Source organism: Tupaia chinensis, unplaced genomic scaffold (genome assembly GCF_000334495.1).
Source record: "Tupaia chinensis unplaced genomic scaffold, TupChi_1.0 Scaffold000566_1, whole genome shotgun sequence".
Taxonomy (NCBI): domain Eukaryota; kingdom Metazoa; phylum Chordata; class Mammalia; order Scandentia; family Tupaiidae; genus Tupaia; species Tupaia belangeri.
Window position 1 is genome coordinate 1,608,043 of NW_006160079.1, and position 27,788 is coordinate 1,635,830.

A 27,788-nucleotide genomic window follows, 5' to 3' on the forward strand; every position below is an offset into this window, starting at 1 on the left:
TCTGTTTTAGTATTTAATTTAATTCAGACTAAATATATAATTTTGTCTTTTTAACCCAATATTCGATCACAAGTATTTTCCTGTGTAATTTGAAATTTTTTGTAAGTTTCATTAGGTGGGGGTAGACAAGGACATTGTTTTGTTGACTGCTGTTTCCTTAACATAAAGGAAAGCCTGGCATATTGTAGAGGCTCAATACATGTTTCCTGAAAGTATTGAAGAACGAATGAAGAAAATGGCTGCTCCCTCACAGAACGGGCTGACTGCCGGGACTGGGAAAAGTGAATTTCAGAATCAGAAGTCAAAGGTAGAGAACTGAGATGAATCAGAGCTACTTACTGTTCCTGATGGTTGGAAGGAACCAGCCTTTTCCAAAGAAGACAATCCCGAAGGACTCTGGGAAGAGAGCAGTTTTGCAACCTTATTTCCAAAGAATAGAGAGGCTTACTTGAAATAGTGTTGGCCTTTGGTGCAGAAAGCATTGAATGAACATCATGTTAATGCAACCTTGGACCTGATCGAGGGCAGCATGACTGTTTGTATTACAAAGAAGACTTTTGATCCATACATCATCATTAGGGTCAGAGACTTAATAAAACTATTAGCAAGGAGTGTTTCATTTGAACAGGCACTACGAATTCTTCAGGATGACATTGCATGTGACAACATCAAAATAGATTCTTTGGTAAGAAATAAAGAACGAGTTGTAAAAAGAAGACAACGGCTTATTTGTCCCAAAGGATCTATATTGAAGGCATTGGAACTCTTAACAAGCTGTTACATTATGGTTCAAGGAAACACAGTTTCAGCCATCAGACCTTGTAGTGGATTAAAGGAGGTTTGAAAAGTAGTCCTAGATACTATGAAGAATATTCACCCAATTTATAACATTAAAACCTTAATGATTAAATGAGAGTTGGCAAAAGATTCTGAATTACAATCACAAAGTTGGGAAAGATTTTTGCCACATTTCAAACACAAAAATGTGAATAAACGCAAGGAACCAAAGAAAAAAACTGTAAAGAAAGAGTATATGCCATTCGCACCACCACAGCCAGAAAGTCAGATTGATAAAGAGTTGGCTAGTAGTGAATACTTTCTTGAAAGCTAGTCAGAAGTGACAGAAGATGGAAGCAATAAAGGCTAAACAAGCAGAATCTCTCAGTAAGAGACAAGAGGAAAGAAACAAAGCTTTTATTCCACCTAAAGAAAAATCAGTAGTGAAACCTAAGGAAGCTTCTACTGATACTAAAATTGATGTGGCTGCCATCAAGGAGAAAGTTAAGAAAGCAAAAAATAAGAAACTGGGAGCTCTTACAACTGAAGAAGTTAAGCTTAAGATGGAAGCAGATGAAAAGAAAAAGAAGAAAAAAAAGTAATATACAAAACCCTCTAAACTAGAATATATGAAGCTATCTCCTTTTGTAAAGGATTTTGAGACATCAGGGCATTAACTGCCTTACTCATGAGTAATAATACTCTTTATTACTTTCTTCTGTTTTTGTTGTTGTTGTTCTTCATAGAGCAGTATTCTTTATAAATATAAATTATTGTATTTTATATTTTTCTAAAAAACAGAAATCTCCCTGCTTACAAATTACACCTTGTGTACATTAATTACAGCTAATCAGTTCTAGATAGATTTTGCCTTAGCATGAATTTAGGAGTGATTTTTTAGATTTTTTTTTACATGTAGATCTTTACAGTGTGACTGTTATCTGTTAAGTCCAATGTCTGATGCCATTTATTAGTCTTTAAATGTTACTTTTTAGTGTTTGGTTTTGAGGAAAATAAATGCATATTTTTTAGTGTTAAAAAGAAGAATGAATGAATAATGGATACATTATTAAAATTTTGCTATTATATGAACTAGATTTAAATATTTATTCTTGGAAATTTTGCTTGTTTCTTTTTTTCACTACTATAAATTATACTTTAGGGAGTATTTTTATGATATTAAGATTGATGAGTGTTTTGGTTAAATGTGGCTGTGTAACTAGTGAGGCCAATATTTGTATTTGGATTATTTCTTATTCATTCCACTTCTTTCTACTGCAAATCTATCCTGGTTTAAGGACAAGACTGATTTAAAATATAACGTCATGAGTTCTGGAGTCAGGCAAACCAAGTTTGAACTCTAACTTTGGCAAGTGACTTCAGGTCTCTGAGTTATTTTTTTCTCACCTGTAAAATGGGGACGAGATAATCAATGTCAGGTGTTGCACAGTGCCTAAATTAATATTAGCTATTTCAACATCATTGTTGATTTAAGATTTTATTTCTTTGTACTTTTTACTTAAAATAACTGCTACTTGTGTATCAATTGGTAGACTTTGAAGACTGGGAGATACATGGTACGTGGCATTCTATAAATGCCTCCTTTTGCTGCTAGAGGGTCCTGACTTCAAACAGGTGCCTACTTGCTCCCAAGCCAACCAACAGAGCGGATACTTTTCCCATGGCATTCCTTTTGTTAAACTTTGTGCTTCAACTCTTTCATCCCTCTGGACCTCACCACTAGTTCCAACTAGTTCAATGCAGGAAAAAAGGGTGTGTGAGTTTGGGCATAATGACTTATAAATAAAAATTACTTCCTAGTATTGTCAGGGTTTTGTGCATATCTGTTGGCTCTGTGAGAACTGCTGGCTGTGACATCTTTATTTTGTTTAATTTCCCATAGGGCATGTGTACCCATGCATGAGAGAGACAGACAGAGAGAGAGAGAGAACCCCCAAGGGGAGATGGGCATACTGCAATCCCGTCTTCTCCATTCTCCTCTTGGGATTTGGGACATGAATGCACACATACCTGGATTTATTTTCAAGCTGCTGGGTCCAGGACTCAAACGGTGCAGTTGGTCTTATGAGATCCAGCTGTCTTAATCACCATGCCACTAACTGGCCTCATATTTGCTTCTTAATACATGATTTACAGTAACTATTTTTTGGTAAGATTTGCCTAAGGGCCAGAGAGAGGGAAAGGGAGAAAGCACACTGCGGTTGGGCATGGTCATGTTACAATCCCTTCTCCTCTGCTTCCCTGTTCTGTCTGGATTTTGGGCACATATACAAATGCTACCTGTGTGCTTTTAGCTGCCAGGCCTAAGATCTGAACCACAGAGTCAGTCATGTGGGATGCAGCCCCCTTAATCACTAGGCCATGGGGCCAGCCCTACCATAACTCTATAACTCAGTTACCACTTACCTGGCAACTTCAATAACCCCTAGTTATAATCTGACCATTGGTCTTAGGAATTTTGACTTAATGAACTGATGTTTATTAATGGAGACTGAAAAGATGTTTAAGAATTCTTTGCCTATCATGGCCATTGGCATTGTAGAATTCCTCATTTTGAAAGCTGAGATTTATGATGATAGTGAGAAGAAGAACCAGTGTTCCAACAGCTTAGGCTGAAGCTCTTTGAAGATTTTGAAAAGAATTCCTGGGGGCCCGACTGGGAGACCATTGTTGGGAAAAGTTGCTTTGGAAGTTGAGATAGCAGAGCCTGCCATGTCTTCCAGTTTCCAACACTATTGACTCTGATTCATCTACTGTTTCAATGGAAAAATTGATGAAAGTAAAGTTAAAGTGGAGTTTTGTATTTTTTAATGAATTTTTTAGAGAGATTTTTGCTATAGGGTACATGTGCTTGCTGGAGAGACAGAGAGACAGAGAGCAAGAAATCACCCCCACCCAGGTGGATGGCCATGGTGTAATCCCTTTTCACCCATTCTCCTCTCGGGATTTAGAGTATGCACACACATACACCTGGCATGAGTTTTAAGTCACAGAGTCTGAGACTTGAACCACAGTCGACTACGTGGGTGTTCAGCAATGCAACCATTACACTATTTGCTGGTCCCCAGTTAGGGTGGAATTTTGCATTGTACTTTTATAGTTCACATTACATTTTCAGATGGCCCTTTAATAATGGATTTTTAAAAATATTTTTAGAAAATTTTTATTTACTCACTGTACATCTTTAGAGTGCACAAAATATTTTTTCCAGCATGAAAACAGTGCATATTAGTCAATTTATAGATATTACCAGTGTACATTATCAACAATAGTTAACTTTTAATTTTTTTGTATCTGTTAGATGTTTTTTTTTCCCCTTGCTCCCCTTATTCCCACCACCTATTACCCACCTCCTCCTATACTGTCTCTAGTATCTAATGTTACCTTCCTTGTTATTATACCTTATGATCTTTCGTTTCTGTTATCAAGTGCAGGCATTTGGTATATATTAACAGGGAACATGCAATGCCTGTCCTTCATAGTCTGATTTTCTTTGCTTAGCATTAAATCTTACATATTTGTTTACTTTGTATCAAATGCCAAAGTCTCATTGTTCTTTATGGCTGAGTAGTATTCCATAGTATGTATGCGCCACATTTTTTCAATCCAGTCATCTGTTCTTGGACAGCTGGGCTGATTTTATTTTTATAATGCTCCAAAAGGTAACTCAGTATCATGAATCTCATTGTAGGTACCAGTCAATTAGGTAACAGAAAAGTGGCAATGATTCCTAGAGCACATGAGGGTGAAAGCCTGCAGCTTCTCTTAAAAGTTCCTTCCCTTGACAATCTACTCTAGGACCTACTCTGAATAGTCCCTGTTGGGATAAGTGGGTGGCAGTATCTCACTGCCCTGACAATGACATTTGTTACTGTTCTAGAGTAAGACATCTATGCCTTCTATTGATGTTGCCTGGCTTTTCTCCACTTCTATTGCTTAGTAACTAAAAGATATCCCAGGTGTTCAGGAGTCTTGTGTCTGCTACAGATTTGACTTTTCTTTACTAGCTTTGGAATCTTGATATTACTGAGCTCGTTAAGCATCTATTTTCCTCATTTGTAAAATGATTAAGCTTCTTTACAAGGTTGTAGGGAGTAAATCAGATAATACATATATCAGAGAGTGTACACAAATTATTTAGCTCAGCATCTGCCATATATTTGCTGCTCAGTAACTTACAGTTATCTATGATTCTACCAGGAACATGGTAGAAGCTAATTTATGGAGAAGGGTGTTAGTTTGTAATTATACTTCCCAAATGAATTTCAAAAGTAAAATGAAAAGTCATAAAATTTCATTGTTGGCAGCAACCTTAGAGAATATCTAGTTCAGTTATTCCTAATACAGCTTTACATCAGAATCTCCTTAGGATCTTATTGATCTAGCATTTAAGGACCAAAAGAATCAGAATCTCTGTAGTGGAACCCAGGGCTTTGATTTCTACAGAGAATATTAGTGAACATTTTTGAATTTCAGGAAGGTCTCAGCCTTTTTCAAATTCTGGTCCTTGGATCCTCATAGCTCCCATCCACCTTAGCTCAAAAAAGAAGCTGTTTATATTGGGCTTCCTTATAAGAATTTACTTGAAGAATGGGTTTTTCAGATTGAGAGATAAAAGAAGCTTATCATTTTAGAGTACTTACCAAATACCAGGTATCATCCTAAGCACTATATAAATTGGAGAGACAGAGAGAGAGAGAGAAAACACTAAACTAGTTCAACTCCCAATTCAACAGATGAGGAAACTGAGGTCCAGAAGAGGGGAAGTGATTGTTGAAGGTCTTGCACAGCTTAAAAGTGCCACATTCTGAACTGTAATGCATCTGCTAAAGCCCAATTTATTAATTCAACATTTTTTTTTATTGAACACTGGGTATAAACTCTGTCTTCATAGAACTTCCATTCATGTAAGTTGTAGGAAAAATGATTGGCAAATGACTTCTTATATCATCATAGTGCCAGAAACTATTGGTTTGTTGGAAAAGTCATGATGCATTTTTGCATAGAAAAACATGGAAAATATATAACATGACTTTTCTGACAACCCATATAATGAATGTTTGCTACATAGGCTTAAGAGAACCTGTTCCATTCCCCCCCCCCTTGGATCCCAGATATATATTTTCTCACTAGTAAATAGGTAGAGATTGTCAACTAAGTGCCATAGATCTGGGATTCAGAGTCGTAGAACACATCTCCTTGCTCTAATGGAGTTCAGAGTCAATAAAAGGAAGTAGGTGAGTTAATAAACAGAACACAATGTGATAAGTACTATGGTAGAAATAAGTACATGGCACCCCTAATCCAAATTGATATATGTGTATGTTGGAGGGATAGGGTGATGGGGAGAATGAACAAGAAAGACTTCTCAGAGAAGTGATACTCAAGGCACTTCCATAGCTAGGAGGTAAGTCAGGTGGCTAGGGCTCAGATTTAAGGAGGCATTTACTCTCAGATTCTTGCAAGTACAGGTTGGGACCTGAGCATGAATATAAACACAAATATCCAAGAACAGATGTCTGGATTGAGAAAGTGTGGCACATAGACACTTTGGAATACTACTCAGCCATGAAAAGCAATTAGAACCTAGCATTTGATAGAAAATGGATGAATATGGAAGACTTAATGCTGAGTGACACAAGCCAGACTATGAAAGAGAGATGTACGTATGTTCCCATTTAATATGTTTCAAATGTCTGTACTCTTTGGCAGAAACTGAAAGATTGGGAGCTATAAAAGCATGGAGAGGAAATGTGGATACAAAAGACAGTATGGTAGGAGGGTGAGCAATGAGGGATGGATAGGAGGAAATCATGGGACACAAAAAGAAAAAGATTTAACAGACACAAAAATGGAAAATTATTTGTCGATGATAATGTGTTTTGTAATATATTTTACTGGGCGAATAGTTGGTATTCATGCAGAGGAAATTCATTTTGTATGCTGTAAAGATGTGCAGTGACTGAATATAATGAAAATATATAATAAAAGAAAGAGTGGAAATAATAAGGAAACAAAGATGGACAAATGAACTAAACATACAGCTGTCCAAGAACGACATACAAGTGGCCAAAAAGTGTATGAAAACATACTCAACATATTTTATTATAGAGGAATGCAAATAAAAACCATAATGAGATACTACTTAACCCCAGTCAGAATGGTTAAGATTAAAAAAATAAAGAATGGGAAAAGAAAAGCAAAGAACAATAACTGTTGATGAAACTGCGGTGAAAAGGGAGCCCTTCTGGGACCAGTAGTTAGCGTAATGGTTATGTCACTGAACTCTCACATAGCCGACCGTGGTTCGAGTCCTGGACTCGGTGGCTTAAACTCATGCGGGGCACATGTGCATGCGTGCCCAAGATCCCAAGAGGAGAATGGAGGAGAAGGGATTGTGGTGTGGCCGTCTACCCTGGAGGGTGATTTCTCACTTTCTATCTCTCTGTCTTTCTGGCGAGCGCACGCACCCTATAGCATAAAAACCTCTCAAAAAAGAATAAAAAATAAAAAAGGGAGCCCTCCTACACTGCTGGTGGCAATGTAAATTAGTACAACCACTGTGGAGAATGATATAGAGGTTCCTCAGAAACCTACTAATAGAACTACCATAGGACCCAGTCTTTGGTATCTACCCAGATGATAGAAAAACTCTCAGCCAGAAAAAACACTTGTATATCATTATTTATTTAAGCATTATTTACAATAGATAGGACATGGAATCAACCCTAATGTCTAAGAACAGAAGATTGGATTGGAAAAATGTGGCATGAAATACTACTCAGTCATAAAAAACCATGAGATCCTGACATCTGATACAAAGTAGAAGGGTATGGAAGATATGCTGAGTGATGCAACCCAGACTATAAAAGTCAGGCATTATATCCCAACTCAATATATATAGCAGAAACTGAAAGATTGGAAGGAATAATAGCAGGCAGGGCAACTGTATATTTACTAGAGACCATATAGGAGGGAGTAGGTAATAGGGGATGGGTAATAGGTGGTGGGAGGGAGAGGATCAGGGAAAAAAATCAACAAGCAACACATTTAATAGAAACAGTGAAAAGTTAGTTATCTGTTGATGATAAAGTTTATGGTGATGTCTTTTACTTGACCAATATGTGTTATATTCATGCTGGGAAAAAAAAAAACATGTTTTACACTATAAAGATGTACAATGATTATATGTAAATAAAAGAATACAATTTTAAAACGTAATGGGTGCATAATCATGGGAGGTGTGAAAACCACCCTTCTAGCAGAAAATGGAGAGGGCAGAAGGGGTTTGAAGTTCCCTCAAAGCTGGGAAATATCACTCGGAGGGCTTGTCTTATTAGAACTGACTCAGAATTTACTCATTTTAATAGATTATTTTTCCCTCAGGGCCTTTTCCAGAAATAATCAGTGGTGATTCTTTAGTATTGCAATTGACATAGGCAGCAAAAAGAATAAAACAGCATGCAAAAAGCTGAACAGTAAACCTAAATGGAAAAAATGCATAATGCTATGTACTTAGCTTTGAAAAGCTGTTACACACTCCTAGAAATCCAGAAGGTCACATACATATGTAGGACTTTGCGCATGTCCAGAGTTTGTACCTGTCCACCAAAGACCTGGGAAGGATCCAAATTGGGAAGTAAATTCTGACTGACGTTGAAGTTCTGTGCATTAAAGAAGGTAAGGCTAAGGCAGAGTTGTAAACCACTTAACTAAGTGTTGAAATATATACAGAGATCTTCAACAAAGAATGAGACTTATTTGGTTTAAACCATTTAGAGAAATTTCTGTTCAATTATTTTCTGACCAGTAAGCTAACTGACAAGATAATTCAGTAATTTAATATAGCAAAAAATATCATTAGAGAGATGAAAATAAACTTTTTAAAAGGAACTAAGTAGATATTCTGTACTTGAACAGTACAATAACTAAAGTAAAAAATTTATTTCAGTGGCTCGTAATCAGATTTATGGCAGGAGAAGAAAAGATTAGTAATGTCAGTGACAAGTGAATTGAGGTTATTCATGCTGAGGAAAAGAAAGAAAAAATAATTAAGAAAAGTGAAGGACCTGAGAGACCTGTGGGATACAATCACACATACAGCATACATGCATAGTGGAAATCACAAAAGAAAAGGAGAATGAGAAAGGAAAGAAAGGATATTTGAAAAATAATGACCAAAACCTTGCCAAATTTGGTGAAAAACACAGCGCATAAGTTCAACAAGTCTTGCATATTCTTTTTTTTTGGGGGGGGAGGTTTTTGCTATAGGGTGTGTGCACTCACTAGAAAGACAGAGACAGAGAGACGGAAAGTGAGAAATCACCCCCCAGGGGGGATGGCCACACCGCATTCCCTTTTCCATTCTCCTCTCGGGATCTTGGGCATGCATGCACATGCACCTGGCGTGAGTTTAAGCCACCGGGTCTGGGACTCGAACAGTGGTCGACTATATGGGAGTCCAGCAACATAGCCATTACGCTAACTGCTGGTCCCAAGTCCTGCATATTCTATAAGTTTCACAATATTCAGGAAAAATAAACTTGGGACCAGCAGGTATCATAAAGGTTAAGGGACTGGACTCTTGCATGGATAACCATGGTTCAAGTCCCAGACACAGGGACTTGAAAATCTCACTGGATGTTTGTGCATGCATCCCCAAAATCCCGAGAGGAGAATGGAGGAGAAGGGATTGCAGCATGGCTATCTCCCCAGGGGTTGATTTCTGACTTTCTCTCTCTCTGTTTCTCTCTGTCTCTCTCTGGTGAGCACATGGGTCCTGTGGCAAACTAAAAAGAAAAAGAAAAAGAAAAGAAAAAAAGAAAGAAACTTTAAAGTGATATGCACCTGAACATATCATAGGCATATTGTTGAAAGACAACCACAAAGAGAATATTATACAAATAAGAGGAAAAGTACTTATGGGCAAGGGGTGTCATGCTCCATTTTGTGTTGCTGTAACTGAATATCATGGACTGGACAATTTACCAAGAAAAGGAATGTTTTTTTAGAGAGAGATTTTTGCTATAGGGTGCATGCACTTGCCAGACAGAAAGCTAGAAATTAGCTCCCGGGGGGATGACCACACTGTAATTCCTCCTCCATTCTCTTCTCAGGATTTTGAGCATGCATGTACACCTGCCCCACCTGAGCTTAAGCTGTCAGGTCCGGAACTTGAACTGTGGTCGACTACATAGAAATCCAGCAATATAATCATTGTGCCATCTGTTGCTCCCAAGAGATTTTATTCTTACAGTTCTGGAGGCTCGGAAATCCAAGTGAATAGTGTTGGGATTGTGTAGGGTTCATCCCATTGCAAAAAGGGCAAGTGGGTATCCAAGACACAGTAAAAGAAAAATAGAAGCCAAATTTATTCTTTTATCGGGAGTCTGTTCCTATAATAATAATCTTGTTCCACAATAACGGCATTAATCCATGTGTGAGGGTGGAGCCCTCATGACCTAATCTCCTCTTATAAGTTCCACCTTTAAATAGTATTACAGTGGCAATTAAATTTCAACATGACTTTTGGCTCATATATTAACAGTTCAATTCTCATTAGAAACCATGAAGGCCACATAGAAGTCCAGTGAAAAACACATTCAAATCACTGGGGAAAAAAGATATCAATATCAATCAAATATTTTATTCAGTTTTTATCTATCAAAAACTGAAGAGAAATTAAGAAATTATTAAATAAACAAAAAACAGCGAATTCATCTTTAATAGATATGCCCTGGAAGAAATAATAATGGAAGTTTTTCAGGCTGAATTGAAAGTGCATTAACAAATAAATCAAATTTGAATGAAGAAATATAGATTAAAAAAGATAATTAAAAGATAGTATAAATGTATTTTTTACGACTCTTAGTCTATTTAAAAGATTATTACATAAAGTAATCATTATAAAGGTGTTGATGGACTTATACGTATTTAGATGTAATTTGTATAATAATAATAGCAGAAATGGAAGGAATGAGACTATATAGGACCAAAGTCTTTTAGTACTATTGATGTTAACTTAGTATTAATCTGAAGTAATTATCATAAATTAAGATGTTAATTGTAATCCCCTGGAGAAGCACTAAAAAAAAAAAAATAACCAAAAATATACATAGGTAAATATACATAGGTAAAGAAACAAGGGAATTAAAATTGTAAATTAGAAAGTATCTATTTTTTATTTTAATATACTTAAGACTTTTACCATAGGACATGTACACTACCTGAAGAGAGACAGAGAGAGACAGTGAGAAGGAAAGTAAAAATCACCCCTCAGGGGGAATGGCCATTGCACAGTTCCTTCTTGTCCATTCTCCTCCTGAGATTGTGACCATGAACATACATGTGCCTGGAATGATTTTCAAGCTGCCAGATTTGAGACTCAAACCACTGTCAGCCATGTGAGGGTCCAGCACCTTACCTACCATGCCACCTGGTGGCTCTTAGAAAACTGCCTATTTAACACAAAAAAGCAATAATGGTAGAGTAAAATAACAAAAAGCATAAGATCCTTAGAAAACGAATAGCAAAATGGAAATCATATCTTATTAATAATTACGCTAAATATAAGTATATTAAATACTCCAATCAAAAGGCAGAGATTGACAGAATAGCTACCAAAACATTATCCACCTGTACTATATCTAGAAGAGTCACATGTTATCTGGAATAACACAAGTAAGTTAAAAATAAAAGGATAGAAAATGAACATGCTGGGACCAGCAGTTGGCATAATGGCTATGTTGCTGGACTCCCATGTAGTCTACCGCGGTTCGAGTCCTAGACCCAGTGTCATACTCACGCTGGGTCTGTGTGCGTGCGTGCCCAAGATCCCGAGAGGAGAATGGAAGAGAAGAGGTTGCGGCATGGCCATCCTTCCTGGAGGGTGATTTCTCTGGCCATCCTTCCTGGAGGGTGATTTCTCAGTTTCTGTCTCTCTCTGTTTTTCTGGCAAGCGCACATGCCCTAAAGTAAAAACCTGTCCAAAAAAAGAAAAAGAAAAAGAAAATGAATATGTTATCTGAACATCCAAAAAGTATAAAATAGAACTGGAACAGGTATATTTACAGTAAGAAAAAAAGGCTTTAAGATAAAAATTATTTATAGAGACAAGGATATTTTATAAAGATTAAAATATCAATAAATTAAAAAGATATAACAATTATTAAGATGCATCCACCTAACAATAGAACTCCAAAATACATAAACTGAAAGAATGTAGCTGAGAATTACATAATTCAACAATGATAAAGGGAGATTTCAATACCTCAGTTTCTTTTCATAATTTGCTTGGAACACCTGTGATCACCAGAGAGAGACACACAGACCAGAACAGTGAAAAAGGGTGAAGGATCATGCTGCAGTCCCTTCTCTTCTCTTTCTCCTTTCAGGATTTTTGGCACACATGCACGTACTTCTAGCATGTTTTTCAAACCACCTCAACCAAGACTTGAACTGCATGATCAGCCATGTGGCATCCAGCCACCTTAAGTACCACACTACTGGCTGGCCCCAATACCTCATTTTTAATCATGGAAATAACATCTAGACAAAAGCTGCACAAGTAGATAGATTACTTGAACCCAGAACTGAGCAGACCTCCACAGCTCTTGACTTCAGGTCAGTACGCACAGACTGATCCTCCAGAGTTTTCTTCTTGCTAGGTAAGGACTTGCAACCCCTGCCAGGTAGGTTTGATCTATAATTGGCATCACCAGTGGCTGACTACAGTTATCAGGACAAACTTCAGTAGCAGACAGGCCTCAGTAACTGACTATTGGCTTTGGGTGTACCCCAATATTGCACCAGCCTCTGTAGCTATAGGATTCCAGCCTGGTATTATGCCAGCCACTGTGGTCCTATGCTTAGAAGAACTCCTAGTGCTATAATGACTGTAGATATTCTAGGCTTAGGGACCACATCAGAGCATGCCAGGAATCTGGACAGGATTATTGTTGAAGGTTGTTTCCAGACAAAACCCCACTGTAAAGACTGGAGTAAATACCTACCTCCTCATTGTACAGACATTGACATATGACCATGAAAATCAGGAATAATCAAGGAGACCCAGATGCTGTGGTGATGTGGTAATGCAAATATCCTGTGAAGTTGAAAGCCATGTGGCCAACTGTGGGTTTGGATTTCCAGGTCAACTTAAAAATGTACCAGGCATGTGCATGAGTGCACAGGATTTGAGGAACTGGAGGGCTGGAGAAAGGGGATCATGGTGTAATGAGACTGTTAAGGGTGCTTCTCTTTCTTACATGTGCATGTACATGTACATACTATTATAAAATGGAAAAGTGATCAGGGAAACATGATGTCACCAAATGGACAAAGTAATATGCTAGTGACTAATTCTAAGGAGATGGAGATATAATGAAATACCAGACAAATAATTCAAAAGAACTATTCTAAAGAAGCTCAGTGAATGGGCCAGTTGGTGACATAGTAGTTAAGGCAGCTGGATCCCACATGACCAACTGTGTAGTTGAGTCCAGACCCAGTGGCTTGATAATCATACCTACTGTGTGTGTTTATGTCCAAAATCCTGAAAGGAAGGCAAGATGGGGAAGAGATTATGGCATTACCATCCTCCATGGGTAGTGCTTTCTTACATTCCCTCTCTCTCTCTGGTGAGTGTACATGCCCCCTAGTAAATGAATGAATGAATGAATGAAAGAAAGAAAGAGAAGAAAAGAAAGGAAAAAACTTAGTGAACTTCAGAAAAAGAACAATTCAACAAAATGAGGAAAACAGAGAGACAAGAATGGAAAATTTCATAGGAATTGAAATAATTGTAAAAAAAGTAAATCTTTGTGTTGAAAAATACAATGAAAAATGCAGCAGGCAATATTAACAGAAGAACTGATGAAGCATAAGAATCTGTGAACTCAGGGACTAGCAAGTAGTGTGGTGGCTAAGATGCTGGACTCCCACATGGGCAACCATGGTTTGAATTCCTGGACCCGATGACTTGAAAATCACGCCCAGCATATGTGCATGTGTGCCCTCCCCCAAAATCCTGAGAGGGCAATGGAGAAGAATAGATTGTGGTGTGGCCATCCTCTTGTGGGTTGATTTCTCACTTTCCCTCTCTTTGTCTCTCTCTGGTGAGCACAGGCACCCTCTGAAAAAACAAACAAACAACCTAAGGGAAAAAAAAAAACACAAAACCTGTGAACCTGTAAACAGATTTGAATATATACAGGCTGAGAGAAAAATGAAAAAAGAATAAAAAAGAATAAAGAAAAGTTATGGAATTTATGAGAAACCATTAAGAGAACTGAGTAATTTGCATTCAAGAAGGAGTAAAGAGGTGGAAAGCATATCTAAAGAAATAATAATGGAAAATTTCTCAAACCTAGAGAAAGATATAAATATCCAGGTACAGGGAGGTCAGAGGTCTCTAATTGTATTTAATCCCACTAAGACTACCCCTGAAATATATAATCAAACTGTCAAAGATCAAAGACAATAAGAAGATGTGGAAAACAACAAGAGAATAAAGGCAAATAACGTAAGAGGAATTTCCAGTACACCTAATAGACTTTTCAGCAGAAACCTTACAGGTCAGGAGGGAACAGGGAGATATATTCCAAGTACTGAAGGAAAGAAACTGCTAATCTAGAATACTGTATCAAGTAAAGCTGTCTTTGAAGTATGACTGGCAAGATCTTTACACTGTTAGCAAGATAAATATGGATTTGAAACATAAAATACTAGAGATCATAGGGTTAATTAACATTTCCATTTTTCCTATTTACTTTTTCTAATCAGGTTATATATCTTTTCTGTAATAAAGTTGAAATTTGAATTACTTTACAGTGTTTGCAAAGGTGACCTCTCTGGGTGTGTATGTGCAGCAACTTAATCCTCAGAAGAAAGAAATGCCATTGTTTTATGTCCTGTATTGACCTTGACCTATATTTCCTTGGATTAGCTGTCCAGCTCTCTTAAGAAGAGAAATATATTTTTGATTAAGAAATATTAATGTGGACACATTTGTTCTTGGCTTTCAATATATTCTCTTTAATTCAGATAGCACTTAAGAGTAAACTTCATGCTTCTGGTGAGAATTTAGGGAATTTGAGGGGTGTTAAAGAATATTGGCTTAATTATTTTTTGGAGTATATAAAGAAATTGAAATACAAGGGGGGAGAAGTGACTTGCCAAGTCATCCTGCTATTAAGTGGCAGTGTTGGCATTAGATGGGCGGAGGAAGTGAAGAGATAATGTTTATTGTGTACTGTGTGTTGGTATTCTATCTTTACCTTCAAATTTGGTCTTTACAACAGTATTTTCAGTTAGTTATTATTATGCTTATTTGATAGGTGAGGCAAGTGAAGCTCAAATGAGTCAATACACTTACCCAATATCACATAGGAAAAAGATGATAGAATGAGGTTGCCAATGCAGGTCTACTTTGTCTCTAAATTTTATCCTCCTTCTATTTCCTCTATTTCATCTCCTAAACTAGAATCTTCATTCTCTAATTTCTCATCCAATATTCTTTTAAAAATACTACGTACCTTTCTTACCTACAATTTTGCAAAATTACTTTCTCTGGTATCTGGGAAGAAACAAAACTGGAATGCAGAGAGATGGATTTAGGCCTAATAATAAGGATGGATTTAAAAAAAAATAGAAACATTGTGAAAGCAGAAAATGGTCTATTTCAGGAGAGAGTATGTATTCTGTCCTTTAGGGTGACTAAAAGTCTTGGAAAAACAGACTGTAGTGTTTTCTGGAATGTGGGGCTTTCTATTTCAAAATTGGGATATTCCTGGGTTCACCAAGACAAGTTGGTTACCGCTACTGTCACTAAAAGTGTGTGACACATAAGGGCTAACTGGTGACATGGTGGTTAAGGTGATTGGATTTCACATGACTTACTGTGTGGTTCAGGTCCCAGATACAGTGGATTAGAAAACACGTCAGGCACATGTGCATGCATGCCCAAAATTCTGAGAGGAGACTGGAGAAGAATTATGTTGTGGCCATCCCCTCTGGAGGGAGCTTTCTCTCTTTCTCTTTCTCTTTCTCTTTCTCTTTCTCTTTCTCTTTCTCTTTCTCTTTCTCTCTCTCTCCTCAGTGAGCACATACCCCCATAACAAATTTAAAAGCAAAAATCAGAAACAAAACAAAATAAAACAAAAATGTGTTTTAACAGGGGCTGTATGCCTGCTAGTAGCAGATGTTACCCACAGTTTGAAGTATTATGTGAAGGACTAGATAAGACTATATGAGTTACCTCTGTTATTGTTGGAGAAGGTATTTATCTTCATGTTTGTGGTTTTGGACCTAATGTCCAAGTTCTGTTAAGACTGGGGCAAGGGCACAGTGGGTTAAAAAAAATAAAATAGAGTGGGAACAAGACAGTAGCTGGGTCTTACTACTCTCTGTATGTCATTATTTGAATATGTCCCCCAGAAGTTCATGTGATGGAAACTTAACTGCCATCATAACAATAAAGAGGGTGCAAATTTAATTTGATTATGATATTAAGTGGTGGGGCATTGAAGAGATCATTAGATAGTATAAAATCATCAAAGTAGAACCCCTATGATTGGATTCTAGTGGCTTTTTAAGAAGAGGAAGAGAGACCAGAGCTGAGACAGACATAAGCTCTTGTCCTCTTATTATGTGATACTTATACCATCTTGGGTTCTCAATAAGAAGACCCTTAGCAGATGCAGCCCCTTGACCTTAGACCTCCCAAACAATCAGCTAAATAAGCCTCTATTCTTTATAAATTAGCCTATCTGTGGTATTCAGTTGTTAACAACTGAAAAACAGACTAAAACATTGTACTACTAGAATGTAGTTTTGTTGTCATTGTCATTTTTCTTCACTCATGTTGGTTTTATTTCTTTTTAATATAAGAAGGAACCTCAAGGTGATTAAGCTTTGGTTCCTTACCTAACACCTGGGTTTTTCCCCCTGTAATTGGGTTGTGTCTGGCCAATTAAACTTTCTGATACTTAGCAGATTGTAATATCCTGGTGGAACAAGAAATAGGTATTGGATTTTTTGTTCCTTGTACCTGGTACAGAGCTTCTGAAAGACTTGGAATTTTCTGGAGCCAGCAGGGGGCATGATGGTTAAGGCACTGGACTCCCACATGGCTGACTATGGTTTGAGTCCTGGACCTGGTGGCTTGCTTTCTCACTTTCTTTCTCCTTCTCTCTCTCTCTCTCTCCCCCCTCCCTCTCTCATGAGTGTATATGAAAGTAAAAATAATAATAATAATAATAAATTTTAAAAAGATTTGGAATTTTCTGAGTAGTAGAAAAAAATAGAGTATCTTTTGTTATTCATTAAAAACCCTTTCCTAAACCCCATTCTCCTCAAACTACTTTTAAAGCTCCAAAAGGAAGGGGGCCCTCCAAATGTATTCTATGAGGCCTCTGTTACTCTAATCTCCCAAACAGACAAGAACACACACAGAGAAAAATTAAAAAAGAAAGAAAGAAAGAAAACTACAGATCAGTATCTCTGATGAATATAGATACCAAAATCCTCAATAAGATACTAGCAAGCAAATCATATCCAATGACACATTAAAAAGATTATACACCATGACCAATTAGGCTTTACTCCATGGATGCAAGGCTGGTTCAACATATGCAAAACCATAAATGTAATACATCATATTAACAGATGGGAAGATTAAAAACATATGATAATATCAATTGATGCAGAAAAAGCATTTGACAAAATACAACATCCCTTCATGATTAAGACCCTCAGCAAAATTGGCAAGAAAGGACAGTTCTCAACACAATAAAAGCCATATATGAAAAACTCACATAGCTAACATCATACTGAATGAGGAAAAGTTTCCATTAAAAACTGGAACAAGACAAGGCTCATTTTCTGTACTCCTTTTTAATAAAGCACTGGAAGTGCTAGCCAATATAATCAGACAAGAGAAGAAAATCAAAGGCATTCAAATAGGGAAAGGAGTGAAATTATCTCTATTTGCAGATGGCATGATTATATAAATAGAAAACCTAAAGAATCCACAAAAAACTCTTAGAAGTGTTAAAGACTACAGTAAAGTGGCAGGATGCAAAATCAGCATACAAAAATCAATAGCATTTCTATATACCAACAATGAACAGACTGAACAGAAAACAAAATCCATTTACAGTATCCCCAAAGTGTATAAGATACCCAGGAATAAATCTAACCTAGGAAGTCAAAGATATCTATAAAGAAAACTGTAAAAACCTAAAAAATGAAATTGAAAATGACACAAAAAAGTGGAAAGATATCCCATGTTCCTGGATTGGAAGAATAAATATAATTAAAATATCAATTCTACCCAAATTAATTTGTAATTTCAGTGCAATTCCAATCAAATTACCAGAGATAGTCTTTACAGAATTAGAAAAAAATGGTCTGGAGTTATAAATGACCCCATATTGCCAAAACAACACTGCATACAAAGAATAAAATAAGAGGCATCTCACTCTTTGACCCCAAAATATATTTCAAAGCTGTGATGACCATAACAACATGTTACTAGCATAACAACAGACATGTGGACCAATGGAATAGAATGGAGAACTCAGAAATAAACCCTAAAATATACAGCCAACTGGTTTTTTTTTTTTGAGAGATTTTCACTGTAGGGCGCGTGCGCTCGCCAGACAGACAGAGAGAGACATAGAGACAGAAAGCGAGAAATCACCCCCCAGCGGGGATGGTCACGCCGCAATCCCTTCTCCTCCATTCTCCTCTCGGGATCTTGGGCACGCACGCACATGCGCCCAGCGTGAGTTTTAAGCCACCGGGTCCGGGACACGAACCGCGGTCGACTACGTGGGAGTCCAGCGACATAGCCATTACGCTAACTGCTGGTTCCCCAGCCAACTGGTTTTTGACAAAGGTCACAAGACAATCCAGTGTGAAAAAGAAAATCTCTTCAGCAAGGGACTGGAAAAACTGACCATCGACCTGCAGAAAAATTAATCTGAACCCTTATGTCCCACCATTAACAAAAAGCAAAGTGGATCAAAGATTTAAACATAAAACCTCAAACTATAAAACTGCTGGTGGGTAAAACAGGGAAAACTCTTGAAGACATCAGAATAGGCAAAGACTTCTTAAAGAAGACCTCCAAAGCACAGGTGATAATCCCAAAAAAGAGACTGCATTAGTCTAAAAAGCTGCAGAGCAAAAGAAACAATAATTAGACTGAAAGGCAACTTTTAGAGTGAGATGTTTGCAAACTCTCCTTCAGATAAGGGACTGATAACCAAAATATACAGGGAACTCAAGCAGCTTATCCACACACAAAAATACTAAGTTTGATTAAAAGATGGGCAAATGAGCTGAACAGACAGCTCTCCATGGAAGACATATGAACTGCCACAAAGCATATGAAAAAATGCTCAACATCCCTTTCATAAGGGAGATGCAAATCAAAACCACAATGAAATACTATCAAACCCCAGTCAGAATGGCTAAGATTTAAAATATAAAGAATGATAAGTGCTGATGAGGCTGTGATGAAAAGGGAACTCTCCTACACTGTTGGTGGGAATATAAATTAGTACAGCCACTGTGGGGAACTACATGTCGGTTCCACAGAAACCTGCAAATAGAACTAACATACGATTCAGCGAGTCCACTTCTGGGTATCTACTCAAAGGATAAGAATATACTCAAAAACATTTGCACATCCATGTTTACTACATCATTATTCACAATTGCTAAGACATGGAATCCACCCAAATGTCTAAGAATAGATGAATGAATTGAAAAAGTATGGCACATATACACTGAGATACCACTCAGTAATGAAAAACAAGACCCTGCATTTGAAAGAAAGTGGATGAAAATGGAATATTTAATGCTGAGTGAAGCAGGTCAGACTTTGAAAGAGAGGCCTTATATGACCCTATTCAATATATATACTGAATGTTTGCACTGTATGTCAGAAACTGAAAGATAGGAGGGTTTAAAAACATGCGAAGCAACTGTGGATACTAGTGACAGTGCGGGAGGTAGGTGGGAAATGAGGGGCAGTGGGAGGGAGGGAATCAAGAGGGCAAAAAGAAGCAAAAACAAAACATTTAACAGACACAAAAATGGAAAATTCTGTTTATGATGTGTATGGTAATATCTCTTACTGGACTAATATACAATGTATTGATGCTGGGAGAATTCATTTTGTTATTTTTGCTATAGGGTGCGTGCACTCTCCGGAAAGACAGAGAGAGACAGAGAGACAGAAAGCGAGAAATCACTCCCCAGGGGGAATGGCCATGCCGCAATCCCTTCTCCATTCTCCTCTTGGACTGCTGGGCACGCATGCCCCATTTTGTATGCTGAAAAGATGTACAATTATTAAATGTAAAAAAATGAAGAGAAAAATATAAATCCCTTTCCTACCTGAGTTTATGCTAATAAAGTGAATTTGGCATGGAGGCTTGCTGTCAGAGGCAACCAAGTGACTAGAGGTTTGGAATATTTGTTTTAAATGTCTTCTTCTTCTTCTTCTTCTTCTTCTTCTTCTTCTTCTTCTTCTTCTTCTTCTTCTTTCTGACTTCTTCTTCTTCTTCTTCTTCCTTTTTTACATTTAATCATTGTACATCTTTACAGCATATAAAATGAATTTTACCACCTTGAATACACTGCATATCACTCCAGTCAAAGATATTATCATACACATTATTATCAGCAACAATTTTCCACTTTTGTTTTCATTAAATGTTTCACTTTTTTCCCCCTTGATGCCCTCCTCCACTCCCAATTGCCCACCCTTTTCCTGCCTTGTCTTTAGTTTGCTTTTTAATATCAAAGTTTGGTCTCAATTTGGTCTGTTATTTGCACAAAGACCAATAAGAATACTAACTAATTTAGTTGGCTTTGCTGCAACATTTTATAAGAAACTTCAAATAATACTGTTTAAAAAGCCTCCCAAGGCTACTGAGACAAGTCAGGAATTCACTATCTGACTGTGCCTTCCAGTACCTGTACTTAGAGGATTTTGGGCTTGTCAGGAAGTTACATTCTTTACTTACTTGCCAGGCAGAACTGTTTATGGTACCAGGCAATCTATCCAAGAGCTTCTGTTGGCTTTCTCGAGATCTACCTTAGTTCCTTAGCTTTCCGTTCATATCTTCAGAAATGACATTCCAGTCAAACCCTGGCAATAACCAGTATTTCCTATTTCTAATGCAAGGCAACAGATATTATTGAACTTATGCAAATAACCATTCTGTCATAAAATAAGAATACTCCCAAATATTTTCCAATTCCAGAGGAGTCAGGAAGGGAGAAAATTTTGTTTCAATTTAACACACACACACACACACACACACACACACACACACACACAAAACAAAAACAAATTGCTGAAGCTGTCAACAGCTCAAAAGAAGACAAAAATCCTTAAATCTGGAAAACAAAGCCTAGAAGAAAGTAATATTTTAGTCAAAAGTCATAAAATTCTATTTCACCAGTTCAGTCTCATGTAATTAATCTCTTTTGTTGAGTTTGCAGTGTTACTGTGGTCAGATCTCTCCATTTAAATTCTGGAAATTAACATTCAACGTTATTATTGATCTTTCCGTCCTGGTCCCTATCATTAAATTGGCCATATATTTGGTTGTTTTTTGTACTCTAATTTCTGTCTGTCTGTCTTTAATTTTCCTGGTATAAGACTCCCTTCAGAACTTCTTGAAGAGCTGGTCTGGTGTTGGTAAATTCTTTCAGGTTTTGTTTATCTGAGAATGTTCTTCTTTTCTTCCCATATGAAAGATAATCTTGCCAGATATAGTATTCTTGGTTGAAATTGTTTTTCATTAAACACTTTTATAGATTTTTCCATTCTTTCCTTGCTTATATTGTATCTAATGAGGGTCTGCTGTTAGCTTTATGGGATATCATTTGTAAGTAACTTGATGTTTCTCTCTTGCCAATTTTAGTATGTCGTCTTTGTCTGTGGTTTTGGTCAATCTGGCTATGATGTGCCTTGGAGAAGATCTTGGGTTGATTCTATTTGGGGTCCTTTGTATTTTTGGGGTCTGGATATTTGAATGCCTCTCTAGGTTTGGAATGTTTTCTTCCAGAATTTCATGGAATAGATTATCAATGCCCTTTCAATGCCCTTATTAGTGTCTTTACCTTCTGGGATACCACTTATCCTGATGTTTGGGCATTTAATGGTATCTAGTATTTCTGATATATTATTCTCATTTTGGAGAATTATTTCAATCTTTTTGGTGAATTTTTCTAGGTTAGAGGTTTTGTCTTCTACACCTGAGATTTGATCTTTTGCATGATCTAATATGCTTCTAATACTTTCAAAGGAGGTTTTGATTTCCTGTATTACAGCCTTCATCTCTAACAGTTACGTTTGATTCTTTTTTATGCTGTGTACTTCTTTCAAATCATGCAAGAACTTCCTCACCTCCTGGAACTCACTGACTCTTTTTTCCTGCATCTTCTGGAGTTCATTGTCTCTCTTCTCTTGCACCTCTGTTAGATTTGTCACTGTAGATATTCTGAATTGATTATCTGACATTTACACAAGTTCCATTGTACCATCTGTGGATGAAGAGACATTATTGTTTCCCTTGGGAGAGAGATATTTTCTTGGTTTTTCATATTTCTTATGCCTCCAAGGTAGTTTCTGATCATCTGATGGATTATGCATTTCGTCCTAATTTCTTGGAATTAAATCAGAGACATGAAGGAGGAGGTATCCTCAATATCTTTGCAGTTCTGTCTTAGTGATGTTCATCAAACAACCTGTGCTTTTGTCATTGGAAATGTATATTGCAAATGCCTCATCGTTTCTAGAGAACAGGTGCAATTGTGCTGTGCTGCAGCGTTTCCACCAAGAGTTCAGAGGCATGTGGTAGGAGATGAGCTGAGCTCTCTCTTTAGGTCTGTCCTTCTCTCTGCTGCTCCTATGCAGTCTTCTCTGAATTTTAGTCACTAGGTGGTGTTTTCACTTTTGGCTAATTTGCTGGAGAAAATTTCTTCAACTGTAAGCTCATGTGCTTCTGTTTACTATGAAGTGCTTTTGTGCCAATTTCTCCCCTCTACTATGTTTAGCAATGTGGTATCCACAGAAAGAAGTTCAGATTTATGAAGAGGAGTTTTCCCCTTTATGCAAAGTTCAGTGGCAATCGAGGATTTCTCTGATGCTGAAAGTATTCAGAGGTTTGCTACTGTGTACCTAGTCCTGTCTAGTCATTTAGTGTCAGGACTGAACACCAAAGTGAGAAAGTTAAAAGGAAAAGAAAACAAAAGGGAAAAAAGAAAAAAAAAAAGCATAAGCAATAAAAAAAGAAAATAATAAAAAAACATTTTAAAGCAAAAAATTATTGGACCAGCAGTTGGCATAATGGCTATTTCACTGGACCCCCATTTGATTTCCTGTATTACAGCCTTCATCTCTAACAGTTACGTTTGATTCTTTTTTATGCTGTGTACTTCTTTCAAATCATGCAAGAACTTCCTCACCTCCTGGAACTCACTGACTCTTTTTTCCTGCATCTTCTGGAGTTCATTGTCTCTCTTCTCTTGCACCTCTGTTAGATTTGTCACTGTAGATATTCTGAATTGATTATCTGACATTTACACAAGTTCCATTGTACCATCTGTGGATGAAGAGACATTATTGTTTCCCTTGGGAGAGAGATATTTTCTTGGTTTTTCATATTTCTTATGCCTCCAAGGTAGTTTCTGATCATCTGATGGATTATGCATTTCGTCCTAATTTCTTGGAATTAAATCAGAGACATGAAGGAGGAGGTATCCTCAATATCTTTGCAGTTCTGTCTTAGTGATGTTCATCAAACAACCTGTGCTTTTGTCATTGGAAATGTATATTGCAAATGCCTCATCGTTTCTAGAGAACAGGTGCAATTGTGCTGTGCTGCAGCGTTTCCACCAAGAGTTCAGAGGCATGTGGTAGGAGATGAGCTGAGCTCTCTCTTTAGGTCTGTCCTTCTCTCTGCTGCTCCTATGCAGTCTTCTCTGAATTTTAGTCACTAGGTGGTGTTTTCACTTTTGGCTAATTTGCTGGAGAAAATTTCTTCAACTGTAAGCTCATGTGCTTCTGTTTACTATGAAGTGCTTTTGTGCCAATTTCTCCCCTCTACTATGTTTAGCAATGTGGTATCCACAGAAAGAAGTTCAGATTTATGAAGAGGAGTTTTCCCCTTTATGCAAAGTTCAGTGGCAATCGAGGATTTCTCTGATGCTGAAAGTATTCAGAGGTTTGCTACTGTGTACCTAGTCCTGTCTAGTCATTTAGTGTCAGGACTGAACACCAAAGTGAGAAAGTTAAAAGGAAAAGAAAACAAAAGGGAAAAAAGAAAAAAAAAAAGCATAAGCAATAAAAAAAGAAAATAATAAAAAAACATTTTAAAGCAAAAAATTATTGGACCAGCAGTTGGCATAATGGCTATTTCACTGGACCCCCATGTAGTCGACTGTGGTTCAAGTCCTGGATTCGGTGGCTTAAACTCATGCTGGGCATGTGTGCCTACATGCCCAAGATCCCTAGAGGAAAATGGAGGAAAAAGGATTGTGGCTTAGCCATCCCCCGGGTGGGGGTGATTTCTCGCTTTCTGTCTCTCTTTCTGGTAAGCGCACATGCCCTATAGCAAAAATCCACCTCCAAAAAAAGGGCAAAAAATTAAAGCCATGTGGTGCACTTATGCACCACACCAAAGGGGCAGCTCACAGCTGAAATGTAGGCTACTGAGAGGGCCTGAGATAGGTCTGTCCTGCCTAGAATTTGGAGTATGGAGGGTGAAGTTGGAACATAAAATTTTCAGTTGCACCCTTCAATATTTCTTGAAGGACTGGTCTGGTGTTGGTAAATTCTTTCAGGTTTTGGTTATCTGAGAATATTTTTATCTTTCCTTCCTATTTGAAGGATAATCTTGCCAGATATAGTAATCTTGTTTGAAATTTATTTTTTTTTTCTTAACACTTTGAATATATCTTCCCATTCTTTCCTTGATTGCATTGTTTCCACTGAGAGGTCTGATGTTAGCCTAATGGTGTAAACTTTGTAAGTAACTTGGTGTTTCTTTCTTGCCATTTTTAGAATCTTTTCTTTACCTGTGATTTTGGCCAATCTAGCTATGATGTGTCTTGGAGAAGCTCTTCTTCAGTTGAATTGTTGAATCTATTTGGGGTCCTTTGTATTTCTTGAATCTGGATGTTTTAATGCTTCTCTAGGTTTGGAAGATTATCTTGCATTATTTCATGGAATAGATTATCAATGCCCTTATTAGATACTTCACCTTCTGGGATACCAACTATTTGGATGTTTGGGCATTTAATGGTATCTGGTATTTCCCATATATTATTCTCATTTTGGTGGTTATTTTTTCCATTCTTTTTGGTGATTTTTTTCTAGGTCAGAAGTTTTGTATTCCACATCTGAGAATCGATCTTCTGCATGATCTAATCTGCTTTTAATACTTTCAGGGGAGTTGTTGATCTTCTGCATTACAATTTTTTTTCAAATTTTTAAATTTACATTAAATTACTATACCTCTTTACAGTGTACAACATGGCTTTTCCCAGCATGGTACAGTGCATTGCATTACAGTTTTTAACTCTAGAAGTTCTGTTTGATTCTTCTTTATATTGTCTATCTCCTTCTTCAAGTCATGGAAGGACTTCCTCATCTCTTAGAGCTCAATGTCTATTTTCTCTTCCATGTCATACAGTTTTGTTGCCATAAATATTCTGAATTCCTTTTCTGTCATTTTAGTAATTTCTTCTGTGTTTTCTATACTTGGAGGCAAGTTACTGTGTTCTCTTCTAAGAGATGTATTACTTGGTTTTCTCATAGTTGAATCTCTTCTCTGATTTTTAGTCATTTGGTGATATATTCACTTTTGGCTAATTTGTTGGTGTTTCTGCAACTGTTAGCTTGTTTTCTTTTAGTGTGAGACACTTCCGTGCCAATTTCTCTCTTCTGCTGTGTTTTGCAATGTGGTGTCTGAAGGAGGGTTTCTGAGTTCAAATTTATAAAGAGGAGTATCTGGGGGAGGGTGAAGATTTCTCTGAGCCTAGCAAAATTCAGATGTTTGTCTATTATGCACCTAGAACTGTCTATACACTCATTGGGTGGAAACCTGAGCAGCAAAATTGGAAAGTAGGGTAAAAGAAAAATAGAATACAAAGTGGAGAAAATAAAAGAAAACAAAATAAAGAAAGAGCAAGGAAAAAAAGAAACAAAAAGGCAAACGACAGAAACCAAAATATAAAAAAGTGCACACTGCACAAGTGCAACACACAAAATGGTTATAGCACCTCAGATATAGATGTCTCCCTGTAGTGCCCCTGTCTTTTCTAGCTATGGGCCAGGCAGGTGAGGTTGGGAGAGGGGGGCTGCAGCTTGGGGCTGCTCAGCCCTCACAGTGGTCCCTGAAATAGTCAGAGCACCTCAGATTAAGATGTCTCCCAGCAATGCCCCTGTCCTTTCTAGCTCCAGGCCAGGGAGGTGAGGTTGGAAGAGGTAGGCTGCAGCTCAGGACTGCTCAGCCCTCACGCTGGTCCCTGAAATGGTCAGAGCACCTCAGATGTAGTTGTCTCCCAGCAATGCCCCTGTGTTGGGGAAAGAGGGTAAAGAATGAGATTTGGAATTTTTAGGCAGATTATTCCACATCCAAGAAAGTACGAGGGATTTAAAAATGACCTAATGATCAGTGTTCAATAATTTTATCAATCATACCTGCAAAATGAATACTCCATGAAAACTCTAAACAATGAGCTTTGCAGAGTTTTCAGAATGTTGAACATGTGGAGGTGCTGAGAGGTGACATACCTAGAGAGGAATTGGAACTCTGCACCCCTTCCTATACACCTTGCTATATACATCTCTTCCATTTGGCAATACCTGATTTACGTCCTTTATTGTAAATTGGTGATAGTAAGCAAATTTCTGAGTTCTTTGAGTAATTTTAGGAAATTATTGAACCCAAGGAAAGGGTTGTGTAAACTCTCAACTTATAGCCAGTTGGTCAGAAGTACAGATCATTAGTGACTAGTGTCTGAACCCGGGTTGGGGGAGCAGTCTTGTGGAATTGAGTCTTTATTTGTGGGTCTGCCCTAACTCCAAGTAGTTAGTGTTGTAATTGTAGAATACCCATTTGATTTCTGGACAGTTGGTGGATTGCTTAATGTGAGGGAAAACCACAAATATTTGGTGTCAGAAGTGTGTGAATATAGAAAAATAGTTGTTTTTCTTTCACATATGAATCTGGATTTACTTGATCTGGGGAGGGTTTTATCACTGATATATTTTTAAAGCTCCTCTTGTGATTCTTATATGTAGCCATAGTTGAGAATCATCAAACCTATGAATAGCAATTATTTTTTATATATACATGTCTGTGAATACAAGTCTTACTTTAGGCAAGAAACTCAGTGAGTATGTATACCAGCTGAACTTGTTATTGAAAATAGTTAGATTAAGATATTTTATGAATCAATAAAATGTGAGGGGGAAAAAAGGAATAGAAAGCAACTGTAGAAACCGGAGACAGTGTGGGAGGAGGTTGAGAAAGAGCAGAGGGTGAGAAATAGGGAAGGAAATAGATATGTGTGTATATATATATATTTAAGAAATGGAAAATTATATATTGATGATAATGTGTTTGAATAAGCCACTATACAGTGTATTCTGGATGGGAAATTGCATTTTGTATGCTGTGATGATGTTCAGTGAATCAATATAAAATAAATTAATTTAAAAAAAGGAATTGTTTCTAGTGAGAAAAATGGGTCTTAGAGAGTTTGAATAACTTGCCTAAACTCACACAGCTAGCAGGTCTAATGTGCTTTTTTTCTCTATCATAGTGCTTCTAAGATCAAGAAAAAATGATAGTTAACATTCTACAAAACCTGTTGGCAGCTCATTATTACATACTAGCTCCAAAACTACTTTAAAAGAACAATTATTTTCATTTTACAGGTGAGGAAATTAAGGCACA

General features: G+C 37.2%; 1 protein-coding gene and 1 pseudogene across 2 annotated transcripts in view; both read left to right on the forward strand.

Annotated features, from left to right (window-relative positions):
• The window catches only part of LOC102479358 (oligophrenin-1-like), a 248,080-nt gene that overhangs the window by 187,189 nt on the left and 33,103 nt on the right, over positions 1-27,788 (forward strand). The window lies entirely within an intron of this gene.
• Positions 198-1,432, forward strand: LOC102475969 (KRR1 small subunit processome component homolog pseudogene; annotated as a pseudogene).